General features: G+C 36.3%; 1 long non-coding RNA gene across 1 annotated transcript; it reads left to right on the plus strand.

Annotated features, from left to right (window-relative positions):
* Positions 1-6,807: 6,807 nt before the first annotated feature.
* On the plus strand, positions 6,808-7,851 carry LOC149151638 (uncharacterized). Its single transcript, XR_016262860.1, has 2 exons — positions 6,808-7,345; positions 7,481-7,851. It is a non-coding gene; the product is annotated as an uncharacterized LOC149151638 (long non-coding RNA).
* The last annotated feature ends 12,283 nt before the right edge of the window (positions 7,852-20,134 follow it).

Raw genomic sequence — 20,134 nt, forward strand, 5'->3', positions numbered from 1 at the left:
TCACTTCCACCTCTGTTTAGAGATTGGGAGTGTAGACCGTGCCAACCACCAAAAAACGCAGTTTTACATGTTCATGCATGCTTTAAAGTCATATTTCCATTGGTAGAAGTGTCCATGCATTTAGATCTTGAGCAATAACGCCTTGTTTCAGCACCATGCACGATTTCTATCTTAACTTCCATCGCTGTTCTTTGGTTTAATACAACAGTTAGAATAGGTTGATGAATTCTTGGTTTTGTGCAAGGCAGAGGTGATTTGTTCCATTTACACTGCGCAACACCACTCTATCACGTCCTTATCCTTCTCAGCCGTGCCTAAGCCATCCCCTTACCTCCCAGTTAGATCATTTGGCCACCATCTCTTCTGTTATCCACGTTGTTTTATCTTTTCGGCCTTCCATTTGCCTCTACCCTTCTATCGACCAACCAGCTTGACACACCCCTTCTCCATATCCTTTCTCTGTCCATAGGACATCACAAGCTCCTCTCTCATCTTACCTATCCACCCATACAGCTCCTTCACTCCTCCATCACCCAAAACTCCGACTGCAGAACATCCTGTAGAAGTTAGCAGACTTCCTGTAGAAATCCCGAGCTTCCTGTAGGATCCCCTGCAGACATCCTGTAGAAGCCTGCAAACACGGGTGCCAAGCACCTGAACGTTGTGAACTTCTGTGGAATGATGTTAGGGATCGCCTGGAACCTCTCAGAGTCCTCCTGACCTTTCCCAAGCCTTCCTCCCCTTTGAACTACCCCTGCACAGTCAAGACCCAGTAAGAAGCACAATCATAATAACTCCAACCACTTGAGAAAAAATACAAAAAATGTGTTCTCTTCAATGGAAGTAGTTTAAATTCATGCATCTCATCTCACTAGAAGTAATGGCATCATTTTTAGGAGTTTCATTCCCATCATTGCATTGTAAGGATTAAGCTGGTCAGATTAGGGTTTACTAGGGTTTCCATGTTTGGTTGGCTTTCAGTTCATTCTTGCAAAGTAGGTTAATTTCCTTTGAGATAGCCTTCGTTCATCATTTAGAAAGCTTCTTCTGAGAACATATAGAAGTTGGCTTGACCCCTAGCGGACTTGTGCCAGCTGACCAAGTGACAGCTGCGACAAGAGCTAGTACTTGTGCATACAGCACCGTCGCTTCCAAGTTTGTTACGAACTACCGGGTTGATAAAATTAGAGAAGGAAGCTCCAGGAGTTGTAGCATTATTGCTACAATACTGGAGCCCACCACATGCCAAAGCAAACCTAGAGTTGTCCCAACCACCCATGGAAAATCAATGGAAGTCCATGATCAAAGATGTACCCTACAAAAAACCATTGCTCACTAGGCTCACCACCAATCTACCATAACTCCCAGCCAATTTTGCTGCCAAGCCAATCAAGACCACATCTCCATGTCTTTAGCTGAACCCTTTTCTCCATGATCTAGACACCCAAAACTCCCTCTGAGTTGCTTCATTGTGCACACTCTGATTCATTGTCCCTCAAAGTAGCTCAAATGCTCTTTGATACCATGTTTTTTTTCCACTATCTTGGTGTCTAGGATAGAATCTTAGAATATCTAACACTACCAAACTAAGAATCACAATGATACTACTTTTCACATTGAAATATAAACAACAATAAATATACTAATGCAAAAAATATGGACAACTTTTTACAATTTTCAACCCAACTTCGTTATATTAATCAACATATAATACAACAGTTTAGGGATCATGTACTAAGGATAATAGCCCTCATACATCCACTAGTACAAGATAAAAAACTGGGACTTGGTGTTAATCCATCGACAACCAATCTACCCTCAACAAAATACTCAGACCCTTTGGCTCATGTAGTCGACTCTCTGAGCTCCTCTCGGTCGTACCCTATACCTGCTCAGTCCTTCAACTCCTGATTTGTATCTCTGCCTCTATCAATGATCAAAGTCCATTTGGCCACTAAACCTTAGCTATCAATCTGCTCACTAGTTGTGCCTTATTCCATCAAGAGCACAACACATCAAGACTCTTATCGAGCTATTCACAACTTCGTTTGTGAACAACTCTCAATCTACCCCCTACTGCTCCTTAGCTACTCAGGGACTTCAACCCATTATGTTCATCCTATGCTGCTCCAATGAAGACAACCATAGGGCATGGAGGGCCCCCACCTATCATTGCAGGATGTCCATCTCCCAAAGTGAACATGGGCTAGGAGGAATGCCCATCATTTGCTGTAGAAGTCCTTCTTCACACAAAACTATCGGGCTACTAAACTACTGCTCTGGTTCATAAACCATTAAGCTCAACAACTGGCACTCTAGGAACTACTTTTGTCCATCAACGTGTTGCACACCGGACTCCAACTTGGGCACTATCACACTGTCCTCTAGTAGACCATAAATTACCAATCACTATCCACACTTGGACCACTCTCACGCTTCCTTCCAACAATCCACAAGTGACCAAGTCTGTTGTAGAATCTGCTCCTAGTTAGGGGATCCAATCATCTACGAAACCCCTCTGCTTGGATACCAAATGACTCCTCAAATTTTCCTCTCCTATGACCCTCATCCACTAGCATCCATTCATTGACAATATGATATCTGCAACTTCCTATTGCTACCTTCTTGAACTCAATTTTTGTGCATACACCAGACTAGTTAGGGCACACACCAACCCTAAACCACTGCCCTAAAACCCTGTGTATCCTTCTCCAATATTGTCATGTCCTTTTTCTATTGTTTCCTAGGAATCCAAGGTGTTATTGTAGGCCTTGGGAATCTCCACAAGACACTCAACAATACTCAGATCAAACACCACAAATCTGCCCACACCAGTACTCATGAAACAACCCTAACACATGGAGAAAGGCTCTGTCCAACCATGTTGTCCCTTGAGATAGATTTGGCCACGTTAGGAAGCTCCTCTAGGCCTTTCAGCCCTCTCAAATCCCCCCCCCCCCCCACACACATCTGTAGCATCTCCTTCCTATGGTCTCATGAATAGAAATAATCTACATAGAAAACATGCATAGAATATACCTTTTGGCTGCGGCTTCTCCAGCAAGTAAACTCACACTTCTTCAAGAGATGAATAGCCCTAAAACCATCCTCCTTGCCTCCATGAAAGGTGTCACAGAGTTATGGCTATCCTACTCATAAATATGCACCCTTAGCAGAAGTGTCCTCCCTCAAAACTCATGCTCCCACATTTGCAACCTAGCTGCCTTCTTCGTTGCCCTATTTCAAAGCTCTTCTTTGACATGCATGCTCCTTGGATATTCCCAATAACACCAAACTCACCTCTTATTTATATCCAACAAGAGGTCTCCAACAAATTATTCAAAAGGACTAAACTAGCCCTAGTTGACATGCTTTCCTTGATAAGCTAGCCCACACATAACTTCAAAAAATCATTTATTTTCAACCACAAGTCATAATTGGATGAATTTTGAAGCAGCAGATTCATCTTGACGTGCACTATCGTCCTCATCCATCACATGTAAAAATATTGTCATGGTTTTGGCCCAAACATCGATGTGTTAAAAACCCTAGGATTGGGTTTCAAGCCCACAAGGCCACTTGTGGAGCTCCTTCCTCCAAACCCTAGATCCTCAAGGCTTGGTGTACCTCCCAAGCTACAAAAATCAACAATCCATGTGACTTTCCTTCCTTCTATTGGGATCAAAAGGAGGAACTCGTCCCCTCTAAGTTCAATGGTGTCTTGTATTCCCTCTTATTCTTTCAAGAAGGGAAAGAACCGACTCTCTATTTGGAGGTGCGGATGTCTTCATAGGCTATAAGAGAAGATGTTAATAATTATGAAAGTCAACATGGAGTGACTATAATTTCCTCTCTCTTTTGGACTAAGCAAGACCCACACATGGAGGGATATTAATTCTCATCAACATTTGACATTCCCTAGAATTCTCCTCAGAAGGGAAGTGACAAGTCAGCAAAATTCTTGGGTCAAGATAGACTCTCCTTCAGGCACGAATCTCTTGGATCTTTGAGAAAAGTCATCTTTGTTTTAATTCGCCCACTAGAGAATATTTTACAGTGTCATCGGTCTATCGTTCGTTGGGAAGTAATGGCAATTCAATATGCTCCATCTTCAAGCTCTGTAGATCCATATTAGTGTCCACTCTGTCCTGACCTGCCAATTGAAGGGAATTCAAAGATAAATGAAATCAAGCAACAGATGAACCAATTGTCAGAACATATTTTGTTCCTCCACAAAGAACTACAGAAGTAGAAAGCTTAGATAGCTTAGTTAGTAGAATAATTGGGTTGGTTATGTCGCCAATCTGCCAATTTACAAGCCCAAAGAAATGTAGACAAGGACCATAGCACAATCAACAGTGCGCCAAATGGACCCTCCGAAAAAATATGCACCAATCCACCCAGTTGATCCATGACAATGAGATGTAAATGTGTTTTGGTGAGTGGTAAATTTTGCAGAATCTATATTTGTAGTAACTTATGTTTCATGTATGATGAAGTAGGCATGTAGGATTTTTTTTGAATCTCACTAAATATGTACTCAGAATATATATCATATCTATACTTCATGTAAACTTCTCTTGGGTTTCTAGTTGCGTTTTGAGCATAGATTTTATAAAAAGCCTACTCATCTTTGTTTAAAAAAAAAAATGTTAAAAATTATTGAAATGGTATAATTAAATGGTTAAATATATATAAATTGAATGTTGAAATAATTTTTTATGGAGATTAATCTCCACTTCAAGATTACGGACTTAGGTAGTTTATAAAAAGTATGTGTTCCCTAGCTCTATGGAAGATTGGATCAGAACACAAATCAAAATTGAAGAAACATCTTATCTATGTGGAAGGAAGTCCTAGGATCTTTTTCTGTGATTGAGCAGGGTTTGGCTTGGAAGGTGGGTGCAGGGGATAGGTTGAGAATTGGTCAAGATCCATGGATTAGATCTAGAGAAATGTATCATTTTCCTAATGAGATGATTGATTTTTTGACAAGGAATGATAGGTTCACCCTGAATCAGTTTGTAGACCCCAACTCCTCGGCTATATGGGCTCAAGGATGGTTAAGTCCACAAGCTCTTAACCTTATGGAGGAATGGAACCAATACTAGTTTAATGCTAAAGCTTTAAGAATCGCCCATGTGAGGATCTTAGATAGACTAGATGAACTTCAGTGGATTCATTCAACCTCTTAGGAATACCGGCTTACTGTTGGTTGCCTCTACATCATTGTAGACAAAGAATTTGATGTTCTATCCTAGTGGTGGAAGCCAATATGGAGGCTTAAATGGCTGGAGAAAGAAAATATTTTTCTATGGTGTCTTATCAACAACAAAATTCCTTCAGGAGACAACCTAAGAAAAAGGAAATTCGCAGGCCCTGGTTGGTGCCCGCTTTGTAGATCGGCTAAAGAATCGACAAATCATCTCTTCGTCACATGCCCTTTGTCACTCAGATCCAATCCATGGTTTGTAGAGGAATTTCCTTAGCTTAGAAATGGCAAGGGGATTCATTTATGAATGCATGGAAATTATGGTGGAATTAAGCTACACCCACTAAACTCAGGAACCTCCCTCCTCTTATTGGTGGGGCATATAGCTTTGTAGGAAACAAAAAATTTTCTTGGATAAAGATTCTTAATAGGAAAAGGACATTGCCAAACCCCTTGCAATTTATGACCTCATTCCACATGATTTGGATCAATCCCATAATCATAATGTTATTGAAGAAAGGATCAATTGTTCCCATCCTTGGGCCTTCTTTGAAAAATATTCACAAGATGGAAGATGTGGTGGGAGGAGCCATATTACACATCAATGAATACCATAATTTTCATCTCAGAGTTGTTTTAGGCTGTGGGATGAGAAACTACATAGAGTTGTGAGTCTCAAACTCTTGTTGCTATTTGTTGTTAAGAAGGGTTGATGTCAGATCCAGATATTCAGTGACTCCCTCATTGTGGTCAACTCCATCAATGAAGTGTCTCACTGTCACATACACACTCAAACCTCTATTGACAAAAGTTTTGATCATTAAAAGGATTTTTGATCTAATTACATGATACATGCAAACACATCTACAGGGAAAGGAATGTGGGTGTCGAATCTCCGCAGACTATCCAAAGAGGGTGTGCATCAGCCTTGGGGGACATGGATGATTACAAAGTAGAGGGAAAACTATCACTATGAATATTATCATAGGCCATTTATAGATAGGCACTTGAAGACATTAGAGAAAACAACAATATAGTTATGTTGTGATTATAGGACATGTTATGATCATATGCTTTCCACAACTTTTGTTATAATTGTTCGAAAACAACAAATGTGATTGTTATAGACATAGATTAAGGCATATTAATATTGTTTCTATATATGCTTTTACTAAGTTTTTGGACTAAAGTCTGCAGCTCGTGGGAGATTTGAATATTGTGGACAATACAACATATAATTTTCATTTCTCTATTAATAGAAATTACAATTTTTCTTTTCTGGAAAACAATGTTGAATTATTTTTTCAAAAATTTAAATTTATTTATATATTTGATAATTTATTTTAAACAATAAAAAAAAATATTTTAAACAAACACACCTATATTATTAAACTTAAGCCAATATTATTTAATATTACATTTTGATTTGATAGCATTGAAAAACCAATTTGCTGACATACTAACTTTATAACATTCTAAACACGACAAAATTTTATCACAAATCAAGTTCCTTCACTAATAAAATAGTGTGACAAAACTTTGATGTCTCTATATAACTAAAACATGTAAGTTAACTAATGCTGCTAACTATTGATTTTATGGCATTGAGAAATATGACATAGTTTTATTCCCGAGAGGAACGTGGATCACAATGTTTCATTATGCCGTAAGGCATTTCTCTTTGAAATCGACTCTCCTTCTTGCCCACCTGTCATCCTTATGCACCCTAAGATTGTATGTTAGACGATTGAGAAAGGCTGAACCCTTCGATCAACAAAAACTATTACAAATTTTTTTGTAAGCAGTTACGAATTCGTTGCAGGGATTCGATTCGCATAGGTAAAGACCCATCTATGAACTTCGCCTTCGACACAGCGAGGGTTCAATATTTGGGGCATGTTCAAAGATGATGCGGTGAAGCAAGATGAGCTTCACTTCGACTCAGCCCGCGTAAAGCATAATGTCAAAGCTAGAGGAGATTTCAAGTCTTTCCCAGATTAGTTTCAAGCAATCGAAGGATGGTAAGGTGATGTTGCAGGGAGGTTCACTTCGACTCAGCCGCGTACAGCATAATGTCGAAGTTGGAGGAGATTTCAATTCTTTCCCTGTTCATTTTCAAGCAATCGAAGTACGGTAAGGTGAAGTTGCAGGGTCAGACATTCACCAACTGTTATTTCACAATACATATAGCCAAACTATCAGACCTAAGAGTTGTGTTTTTATGTGTCAAGTACTGCTAGGTTCACTACATTTGCATGATATTTGCAGGCTAAGCAATGTTCATGCAGTTTCTACCAGCACCCATCATCAAAGTTCAGAGCATAGCTTCCAGCATCATATTTGAATCCCTGAGATGGCCTTGTTGTAGCTATCATGTTTCTCAACCCCGCTTTAAAGCTTTTAAAACCCCAGATTTCCAAGGTTTCAGTGTATTTCGTTTCAAATATTCAATGGTTCATTTAGATATTTGGTTCTAAGGATGTTAATTTGTTAATATGTAGTGTTTTCAAGGAAACGGCTCTGCTGTTTTTCGATCAATTTTTGTTGAATTCAAATTCTGGAAAAAAGCTTAATATCAACAGCTGAATCTACGTGGTTAAAATGAAATTAATGTTAAGCACAGGAATGTGCCATGGTTTGATCCAGTGAAATTTGAAGGAATTGTGCTATTTTTTGTTGTAAGTGGACAAACTTCGTGAATATTTACAATTCTCAAGATTCTAACTATAAAAGATTTTGCAAAACTTATATGGGTTCTTCTAAATATTGAAGGATTTTGTATCTTATATAGAAAGGTTTGCTAAATTTTAGAGCAAAATAATATAGTTCTATGCAATTTGGATGAATATTCATCTTGAATGAGTGAAAATCTGGAAAAATCAACAAAATTGTCAATATTAGAGTATCTTTAGAGAAATTTTTACAGATATCTGAGATGGAAACCAATCATCCAACAACTTGGTAAGGTTGCCATGTCGCAATGCAAAGGTACATAATTTAGGTTGGATGGCAAGATTTTAGCATATCTCGAATATAAGCATATGATTTGGTCTTGCATGGAGATCCATGCACAGGCCACTAAGAGTGGGCATCTTCACTCTAATGTCTCAGTGAGGAATGCCCCTATAGAAATGTAGGGAAAATGTGGTACCATAGAGAATGCATGCAATGTGTTTGGCAAAATGCACCAGCGAAATGTTATTTCCTGGATGGATGTCTTGATGAGGCTTTCAAATTGTTTTAGGAAATGCCTGCAAAAAATGTGATTTCTTGGACAGTGTTAATCGCTGGATGTGCTCAGAATGGGTGTTTGGAGGAGGCCATCACTCTATTTCAATAAATGCAAGCAGCAGGTTTGAAACCAAACATAAATATCGTCACTAGTGTTTTATCTACTTGTGCTAACTTGACAGCAACAGATAAAGGCATGATGATCCATGCAAATATATTTAAGAATGGATTTCTATCTGATGTCTTTTGTTAATAGTGCCCTTGTTGATATGTATGCAAAATGTGACAGCATAGAAAATGACGAAACTATTTTGACCGAATGGTTGTAGTCAATAAAGAGATTTATGCATTCCTTTCTAAGACTGGTCATGCAAAGAAACCCAAAACATTTATTCAAATTTCGTTGAATTGTGTTGACAAGTCAAGGCTACAAGGTTTTCCCAGACATAAGGCTTGTGCTAAATGATGTTGGATGGTAGTAACAAACTTTTTTTATTGATGTTGAATGACGGTTGCAAACCTTCTGCCACTACAGTGAAAACTGGATCCTTCAATTTTATTACCAAAATGTCTGCTACATAAGAGAGTAAGTGGTAGAAGGCCTTATTGAGTTGGATCACAATGGTGCCACACCTTCATAAGTGGGTAGGAGGTATATCATCGACAAGATGCAGAAGAAGATGAAAGGAAATAGGGTAAAAAGAACCCTGGATTGAGGTCAATGAAGAGGTTTATGGATTCCTTTTTGAGACAAGTCACACCAAAAAACCTAAAACATTCATGCAGATTTGGTTAAAATTGTTATGTTTCAACAAATGCAAGCAGCAGGTTTGAAACCAAACTTAAATACCATCGCTAGTGTTTTATCTACTTGTGCTAACTTGACAGCTCTAGATGAAGGCATGATGATCCATGTAAAGATAATTAAGAATGGATTTCTGTCTGATGTCTTTGTTAATAGTGCCCTTGTTGACATGTATGCAAAATGTGACAGCATAGAAAATGACGAAGTTGTTTTGACCGAATGCCTGAAAGAAATATTGTATCCTAGACAACAATGATGAGAGCGTACGTATAGAATGGACACAGTGATGAGGCCTTGAAGCTTTTTTGACAAATGCAAGTGGTGGGTTTGAAGCCAAACGCAAATACTTTTTCCAGTACCCTCCTAGCATGTGCCAACTTGGCAGCTTTGGATGAAGGCAAGGAATTCCATGGGGAAATTATACAATGCAAATTGTGAATGAAATTGTTAAGAATTAATTCCAGGTTTCTAATTCATACCACCAAAATATCCATACTCTCAGCTTATTGGAGCACCTTAAGATGAGAGAATAATGCATCGTATCCAATTTCAATGAGTTGCTCAAGAGTGTCTCAGATTTTCTTTAGTTCACAGACCTCTGTTACAGCCATTAGAACCAGTGATCATGCTTCACGACAAACCTTGGTTTGCTGTTTTTCCCTTTGCAAGTGCTTAGCCATCTCCATTACTCAGACGAATTCCAATTAAATCCATCTATTCCCTTCAATTCTTGGCGATGTATTCTTTTCTGTAGGAAAACCCTCTTAGAATCATGGTTGGGATTTCTATGTAATTGTATTTCATACAATGGAATGAATTTATAACTTTGCTCTAAGTTCAATCTTTTGTACAAATCAGGAAGGCTATCTCGTCAATCAACTTAACTGACATTACTTTCTTCTATATGGATTTTGCTTCAGATTCAATTGTTGCTTCATTTACTTCTTTCATAATGATATAGAATACAGAGCTCTCTCTGGAACCAACCATTAACACCAATAGAAAGTTGCAGGGTTGAAGGCTAGGTTCAATTCTTGGTTTGACCCTATCCAACGTTCAACATTTCTTGTATAAATTCACATCCTATTTTACCAAAACCATTGAAAGTGGGAATTCTTGAACACAGTAAGGCCTCATCAAAGAAAAATGAAAAATATTTCCCATGGTATGTGAGATTTTCTTATTATATGCTTATATTTTTTTGCATTTTGCTAGAATATAGCATTTAAACAATGCTTTACGGGTTATCCTGGATTATGTCACTGTAATTCTTAATGGCTTTTCTTGAATTTATTTGAAATATCTTGTCATTAACACCTTTATGTATTAATATGATTGAGAATTTGAACCAAAGTATTGGAGACAATATAGAGTTCTAATTAAGTTATGTTTGATTTCTATAAAAGATATTGTTGCAATTTGCAAGTTTTTATGTTTTATTTCCAATGGCTCTTGTGAAGATAAGATATAGGGTTTCTACGGTTAGTAGCTAATCCCAATATTAGGCACTATGCAATTCTACCATTTATGAATATGGATTAAGGGGAAAGCATTTTCAATCCTATCATAATGATGATGTGATGATGTAGATTTCAGGGAAACATCAGAGTTGTTGGATGGTTACAACATTGGAGAGAAAGGCACAAAATTGAGTTATGTTAGGGAGTAGAAATGTAATATTCCTTATGATTTTTTTGGCCTGCCAAACTTAGGAAACCTTTGGTACAACCGTTAGAACCAGTGATCATGCTTCATAACAAACCTTGGTTTGGTGTTTAATGCTACTCTGTCAATCAGAGATCAAATTTTGGTACACAACATATTATTTCATTGTGAGTGTCTCTTTGATGTCATTTTAAGTGTTGTTAGATCTGAAAAGGAAAATGTGATAAATCATAAAGTTTTACCAATGGTGAACATTCGACAATGAAAATTTTTGGAAAGGAAAGCTTCTCAAAGATGCATTCCTCGTCCATTTCCTTCCATTAGGACTTCTTTGTCACCATCAAGGTCCTTCAATGCCACCCAAGATTACTCCTCAGGTACCTATTAGTCTAGACCACTCTCTAGAGGAAATTATTCGTCAGGCACTTAGTGCTAACATCTACACCTCATTGCATAGGCAATTGTTGCTTCATTTACTTCTTTCATAATGATATAGAATATAGGGCTCTCTCTGGAACCAACCATTAACACCAATAGAAAATTACAGGGTTGAAGGCTAGGTTCAATTCATGGTTTGACCCTATCTAACGTTCAACATTTCTTGTATAAATTCACATCCTGTTTTACCAAAATCAAAGTGGGAATTTTTTAACACAATAAGGCCTCATCAAAGAAAAATGAAAAATATTTCCCATGGTATGTCAGATTTTCTTATTTTATGCTTATATTTTTTTTCATTTTGCTAGAATATATCATTTAAACAATGCTTTATGGGTTATCCCGGATTATTTCATTGTACTTCTTAACGGTTTTTCTTGAATTTATTTGAAATATCTTGTCATTAACACCTTTATGTATTAATATTATTGAAAAGTTGAACAAGAGTATTGGAGACAATATAGAGTTTTGGTTAAGTTATGTTTGATTTCTATAAAAGATCTTGTTGCAATTTGAAAGTTTTTATGTTTTATTTCCAATGGTTATTGTGAAGATAATATATAGGGTTTCTACAGTTAGTGGCTAATCCCAATCTTAGGCACTATGCAATTCTACCATTTATGAGGATGGCTTTAGGGGGAAGCATTATCAATCCTATAATAATGATGATGTAGATTTCAGGGAAACATCAGAGTTGTCGGATGGTTACAACATTGGAGAGAAAGGCACAAAATTGTGTTATGTTAGGGAGTAGAATTGTAATATTGCTTATGATTTTTTTGGCCTGCCAAACTTAGGAAACCTCTGTTATAGTTTTAGAACCAGTGATCATGCTTCATAAAAAACCTTGGTTTGGTGTTTAATGCTACTTTGTCAATCAAAGATAAAATTTTGGTACACAACATCTTCTTTCATTGTGAGTGTCTCTTTGATGTCTTTTTAACATGTTGTTAGATCTGAAAAGGAAAATGTGATAAATCAGAAAGTTTTACAAATGGTGAACATTTGGCAGTGCAAAATGTTGGAAAGGAAATCTACTCAAAGATGCATTCGTGGTCCATTTCCTTCCATTAGGACTTCTTTTTCACCATCAAGAGCCTTCAATGCCACCCAAGATTACTTCTCAGGGACCTATCAATGCAGGCCATTGTCTAGAGGAAGTTATTCTTCAGGCACTCAGTGCTGACATCTACACCTCATTGCATAGGAGTTTGTTGCTTCATTTACTTCTGTCATAATGATATGGAATATAGGGTTCTCTCTGGAACCAACCATTAACACCAATAGAAAGTTGATGGTCACAACATTGGAGAGAAAGGCACAAAATTGTGTTATGTTAGGGAGTAGAATTGTAATATTCCTTATGATTTTTTTGGCCTGCCAAACTTAGGACTTATATTGTCCCTTCGTACCTGAGATCACTGCTTTAAAAATGAAAGGTGCTCCAATTTATTAGGTTATCATCCCAATTTTGACCAGAATATATTCATGCACATGTTGAAGGAATTGCTGGCTAGAGAGAATTTCCATTTTGGCAGCTTTTCATTTGAAATTTTTGATAGGACAAAAGGAGGTCTTTGTTAGAGAAGTTTGGGAGCATTGAACTATAAACCTGTTGTTTTCCTTTGTCTTTATGTGTGTCTTTTTATGTTCTTCCTCTGGACTTATGGATCATGGTTGAGACCTTACTTGGTTTTATGGAGACTTGATAAGACCTGGGATTTCAACACCTTGAGAAGAAGGGAGGAATGTAGGGAGAAACCTATCTTATCCTACAAGGTATCCAAGCCCCATGCTATCTAAGGGATCCATCATACTCATGATTCATCATCAATTTATAGTGTATTCTAGGTTCATATGGCTACATGGCTTTTTTGGTCAATTTTGGACCTCTGTTACAGCCTTTAGAAACAATGATAATTCTTCATCACAACTTGCAATTTCCAAGTTTTTATGTTTTATTTCCAATGGCTATTGTGAAGATAAGATATAGGGTTTCTACGGTTAGTAGCTAATCCCAATATTAGGCACTATGAAATTCTACCATTTATGAAGATGGCTTTAGGTGGAAGCATTTTCAATCCTATCATAATGATGATATAGATTTCTGGGAAACATCAGAGTTGTTGGATGGTTACAACATTGGAGAGAAAGGCACAAAATTGTGTTATGTTAGGGAGTAGAATTGTAATATTCCTTAGGATTTTTTTAGCCTGCCAAACTTAGGACTTATATTGTCCCTTCGTACATAATATCACTGCTTTACAAATGAAGGGTGCTCCAATTTATTAGATTATCATCCCAATGTTGGCCTAAATATATTCATGCACATGTTGAAGGAATTGTTGGCTAGAGAGAAGTTCCATTTTGGTAGCTTTTCATTTGAAATTTTTGATATGACAAAAGGCGGTCTTTGTTAGAGAAGTTCAGGAGCATTTGGAAATGAAAAAGAATCATCAATTCTTAAGAGTATATCAAGATAACATGGTCATTAATTTCCTTGAAATGAGGGAAACTTGAGAACAATGAAGAAACCACCTAAGTATTGATGACATGCTTAGTATTTTGAATTCAATATTAGAAATCTCCAAGGTTGTGCTATTGCTTTGTAAAATGTAGAGCCTATGTCCCCTGGCTTTTTCAATCGGCAAGAAACAAAACCTTGCATACTCTGTTTTGAATAAAAACTATTAATTTACCTCCAGATTTCTCTTCCAAGCCAAAGCTACTGCATTCAACCCAACCTATATGATTGGAGTTTTGTTGCAGCATCTCATCATTCAAATACAAGAGACTTCAAAGAATGAAAATGATGTCTTTGATGTCTTTTTAACATGTTGTTAGATCTGAAAAGGAAAATGTGATAACCAGAAAGTTTTACCAATGGTGAACATTTGACAATGCTAAAGTTGGAAAGGAAAGTTGCTCAAAGATGCATTCTTGGTCCATTTCCTTCCATTAGGGCTTCTTTGTAACCATCAAGAGCCTTTAATGCCACCCAAGATTACTCCTCAGGGACCTATCAGTCCAGGCCACTCTCTAGAGGAAATTATTCGTCAGGCACTCAATGCTGACATCTACACCTCATTGCATAGGCAATTGTTGCTTCATTTACCTCTTTCATAATGATATAGAATATAGGGCTCTCTCTAGAACCAACCATTAACACCAATAGAAAGTTGTAGGGTTGAAGGCTAGGTTCAATTCATGGTTTGACCCTATCCAACGTTCAACATTTCTTGTATAAATTCACATCCTGTTTTACCAAAATCATCGAAAATGGGAATTCTTGAACACAGTAAGACCTCATCAAAGAAAAATGAAAAATATTTCCCATGGTATGTGAGATTTTCTTATTATATGCTCATATTTTTTTGCATTTTGCTGGAATATATCATTTAAACAATGCTTTATGGGTTATCTTGGATTATTTCACTCTAATTCTTAATGGCTTTTCTTGAATTTATTTGAAATATCTTGTCATTAACACCTCTATGTATTAATATGATTGAAAATTTGAACCGGAGTATTGGAGACAATATAGAGTTCTGGTTAAGTTATGTTTGATTTCTATAAAAGATATTGTTGCAATTTGCAAGTTTTTATGTTTTATTTCCAATGGCTATTGTGAAGATAAGATATAGGGTTTCTACGGTTAATAGCTAATCCCAATCTTAGGCACTATGCAATTCTACCATTTATGAAGACAGCTTTAGGGGGAAGCATTTTCAATCCTATCATAATGATGATGTAGATTTTAGGGAAACATTAGAGTTGTTGGATGGTTACAACATTGGAGAGAAAGGCACAAAATTGTGTTATGTTAGGGAGTAGAATTGTAATATTCCTTATGATCTTTTTGGCCTACCAAACTTAGGAAACCTTCGTTACAGCCTTTAGAACCAGTTATCATGCTTCATAAAAAACCTTGGTTTGGTGTTTAATGCTACTCTGTCAATTAGAGATCAAATTTTGGTACACAACATCTTCTTTCATTGTGAGTGTCTCTTTGATGTCTTTTTAATGTGTTGTTAGATCTGAATAGGAAAATGTGATAAATCAAAAAGTTTTACCAATGGTGAACATTTGAGTATGCAAAATGTTGGAAAGGAAATCTTCTCAAAGATGAAATCGTGGTGCATTTCCTTCCATTAGGACTTCTTTGTCACCATTAAGAACCTTCAATGCCACCCAAGATTATTTGTCAGGGACCTATCAGTCCAGGCCACTCTCTAGAGGAAATTATTCGTTAGGCACTCAGTGCTGACATCTACACCTCATTGCATAGGAAATTGTGGCTTAATTTACTTCTTTCATAATGATATGGAATACAGGGCTCTCTCTGGAACCAACCATTAACACCAATAGAAAGTTGATGGTTACAACATTGAAGAGAAAGGCACAAAATTGTGTTATGTTAGGGAGTAGAATTGTAATATTCCTTATGATTTTTTTGGCCTGCCAAACTTAGGACTTATATTGTCCCTTCATACATAAGATAACTTCTTTACAAATGAAGGGTGCTCCAATTTATTAGGTTATCATCCCAATTTTGACCAGAATATATTCATGCACATGTTGAAGGAATTGCTGGCTAGAGAGAATTTCCATTTTGGCAGCTTTTCATTTGAAATTTTTGATAGGACAAAAGGAGGTCTTTGTTAGAGAAGTTTGGGAGCATTAAACTATAAACCTGTTGTTTTCCTTTGTCTTCATGAGTGTATTGTTATATGCTCCCTCTAGACTAAGGGATCATGGTTGAGCCCTTCCTTGGCTTTATGGAGACTTGATAAGACTTGGGATTTCAGCACCTTGAAAAGAAGGGAGGCATGTAGGGAGAAGCCTATCCTATTCTACAAAGTATCCAAGCCCCATGATATCTAAGGGATCCATCATACTCATGATTCATCATCAATTTATAGCGGATTCTAGGTTCATATGGCTACATGGTGTTTTTGGTCAATTTTGGATCTCTTTTACAGCCTTTAGAAACAATGATAATGCTTCATAACAACTTGCAATTTGCAAGTTTTTATGTTTTATTTCCAACGGCTATTGTGAAGATAAGATATAGGGTTTCTACGATTAGTAGCTAATCCCAATCTTAGGCACTATGCAATTCTATCATTTATGAAGATGGCTTTAGGTGGAAGCATTTTCAATCCTATCATAATGATGATATAGATTTCTGGGAAACATCAAAGTTGTTGGATGGTTACAACATTGGAGAGAAAGGCACAAATTGTTTTATGTTAGGGAGTAGAATTGTAATATTCCTTATGATTTTTTTGGCTTGCCAAACTTAGGACTTATATTATCCCTTCGTACATAAGATCACTACTTTACAAATGAAGGGTGCTCCAATTTATTAGATTATCATCCCAATGTTGACCGAAAGATATCCATGCACAAGTTGAAGGAATTGCTAGCTAGAGAGAATTTCCATTTTGGCATATTTTTATTTGAAATTTTTTATAGGACAAAGGGCAGTATTTATTAGAGAAGTTCAAGAGCATTTGGAAATGAAAAAGAATCATCAGTTCTTAAGACTATATCAAGATAACATGGTCATTAATTTCGTTGAAATGAGGGAAACTTGAGAACAATGAAGACACCACCTAAGTATTGATGACGGGATTAGTATTTTGAATTTAATAAAATATTAGAAATCTCCCAAACTGTGCTATTGCTTTGTAAAATGTAAAGCCTATGTCCCCTGGCTTTTTCAATCAGTAAGAAATAGAACCTTGCATACTCTGTTTCGAATAAAAACTATTAATTTAACTTCAGATTTCTCTTCCAAGCCAAAGCTATTGCATTCAACCAAACCTATATGACTGGAGTTTTGTTGCAGCATTTGGTATTTCAAATACAAGAGACTTCAAAGAAGGATTGCGCCTTTTGAGTTTTAAGTTGGTTGTTAATCTCTTTAATATAGAGTAATTTAAAACTATCCATGCCCCCAATTCATGTTCTACAATCAAGAAAATCATTTTTTGAAGTGGCTTAAAAAATGTTTATTGTTGACATGGACTCTATTTGTAAGTTTCATTTTCATTATTTATATCCTTATACCCTTTACCAATCAATTCACAACCTCCCTTAAACTTAAACTATGATTGTAGTAAACAATTAAATACCACCTCATTGCATTAGTAACTAGGCACTACATATCTTTATATGTTCTTGACTATGCTACACACATGGTCACAAGTGACCATGACACATGGGGCTAGATGCCCACTTCAATGTCCATCATTTTTATGTTCGTTGCATCCATATAACACCCAAAATATGTCCTTAATGTCTTCTAATTAGCTACTTTAATATAGAGTACTTTGTCAGTTACATTTTGAATAGTTTGATGTATTATGTTGATGCACTTGGCTCGAGGTAATGTTCTCAAATAATAACTTGATGCTTCTACGTCTGTCTTTCATAACATATATGAGGCTCACAAATACTTCAGAACATCTTTCTTGCAAATTTGATAGAGTTCTTAAATGAAGAATAATGATGCAATTGTCAAGAATTAATTCCAAGTTTCTAATTCATACCACCAAAAGATCCATACTCTGAGCTTAAAGAGGCCTCGTAATATTTAGAAAATTCTCATTGAAGGAGACACAATCATACATTACCTAGGGCTACAAATATTCTTCCAAAAATGACCAAAAATGAAATTAACAATGATAGATAAGAAAAATCCAATCCTTGATATGTAGGATGTTGAACACTTTTGATAAATATGCTTCAGTATCTTCCTTTTCAAAGAGTCAATGGGACTGATGTAAAAGCTGAAAATGTTCTGGGTTTAAATGATGATCTATTTCTACTTCGCTGAAATTCAAGTCCATCAAGAAATAGATTCCAATAAGTTAGAAACATTTATCATAAACTGTACACATCATCATTAATGTGGAAAATGGGATTATTATGTATTAGTTCAATAAGAAAAACAAACAATAGATTCCAAGTATTTTAACAAATTAATGATGCAAACCTCCCTTAAACTTAAACTATGATTGTAGTAAACAATAAAAAATCACATTATTTCATCTTATTATGACATAATTACAACAAAAAATTACTTACCAAAATTCAAGCAGGGAATGTAACTAAGCTTGTGAAGGGCTTTTGTTTTCTATCACCGTGAGAAACTAACCTACATGCACTCATTCTTCACTTGATCATAAAAATGTCTTACAATAGCTAGAAATTACAGATGCCAACCAGTTGTTAGAAATATTTATCTTAAGTTGTCCACGTCATCATTAAGAATTATTTTCCACCTAAGATACTTAGGGAACATGGGATTTTATTCCCTCTCTACTTAATAGTGTTGGGGTTAAGATAAATATATGCTAATTTTGTTCTATCATTGTTGAAATTTCTATGAAGTGTAATGGCACGTTCAAAATTGATTTTTAATGCTAATTCTATATCATAGTTTGTAGAGCATGGAGAGCATGCAACAACCTTGATATCATAGTCCTTCCCAATGCTTTTCTCAAGAGATCTTTCTTTACAGGAAAGCCCCACAAATCATAGGTTTTTAATTGTTTCCTGTTCAAGACTACTAGAAGCCCGACATGCTTTGACCAACATTCGTAGTGGAGTTGTTTTGGCATCAAACTCTTCAAGAACTCCCAGGAAACCTCCCAACCTGAGTTCACTATAAATATCCATCCCCTTCTCGTAATTTTTTCACCTTTTCTAAAGGAAACCTCCAACATTTGAGGTGACTTTGACCAAACAAAATACACCATCCCCCTCTAAATTCTATCCAAGAATGATACCAATTAGAGGCAGTTGATAGCTTGGGGACTTGACATATAGGGGTGCCTATACCTTACCCTTCACGGGTTTGGCTTAGGGAATAGTGTTGTTTATGCCTTGCTTCTTGAAATAGAGGTTGAGGGTCAAGGTTTGGAGTCACAGAAATGATGATCATGGTGATGGGCTGGCCATGGCATTTTTTTTCCCTTCTGTACAAGAAAAAGAAAAAAGAACAAAATAGTTTATTTTACTCTCTCCCTTATTTACAGGAATACTCCTTTTCCCTTTTCAAATATCTAGAACATGATTACATAGATGTCCAATGCTGAGAGGATGCAATAACAATATTTTCATGTCTAAGTCTTTGTATTCTAAAAATACATTCCCTCTTTCTTAGCCTGCAAAATATGTCAGTACTTAATGTTCAGGTATGCTGGTTACAGAGTGAAAATTACTCTCTAATCTCTATTTACAAATATAAATTTGATGCCCCTTTTATTTGATATGTATTTTTGGTTAAATACAACTTGTGCGTGACAACCAAGCCTACATCAGTGTACTTTTGGATCAGAAAGTTTGAGGCAGTTTCAGCTTGAAACTGATTTATTTCTTTAAGTAAATGTGACACAAGTTGATTGAATTCAATGAATCTCTATGGATTGGTATTGGCTTAGTCTTGGAAACCATGTTTTATCAGGAAGGAAATCCACAGTTGCTTCCTATTCCCATGTGACGATTGTTCCTCAATTTATGCCTTACAACATTTCCTTTGCAACATCTGGTGCAAATGCTAGTTAAAAAAATTTGAAGTCTATACAGGACTAAAATGCGTAAGTTCACGATATAGCACTAAGAAACGCAACATTGTTTATCCCTGATTACGTTCTTTCATGCATAAAACTGAGTGGAAAAAGATTAAAATTCTATACAAAATGTTGTTTTCTTTGTTTTGGGGGGGTGTTATAGACATTTTTGGGCACTACAACCCCAAGCATAAAATTTCC

Source organism: Pinus tabuliformis, chromosome 9, assembly GCF_031772625.1.
Source record: "Pinus tabuliformis cultivar Carrire ecotype Pingquan chromosome 9, CPIR1, whole genome shotgun sequence".
NCBI lineage: Eukaryota > Viridiplantae > Streptophyta > Pinopsida > Pinales > Pinaceae > Pinus > Pinus tabuliformis.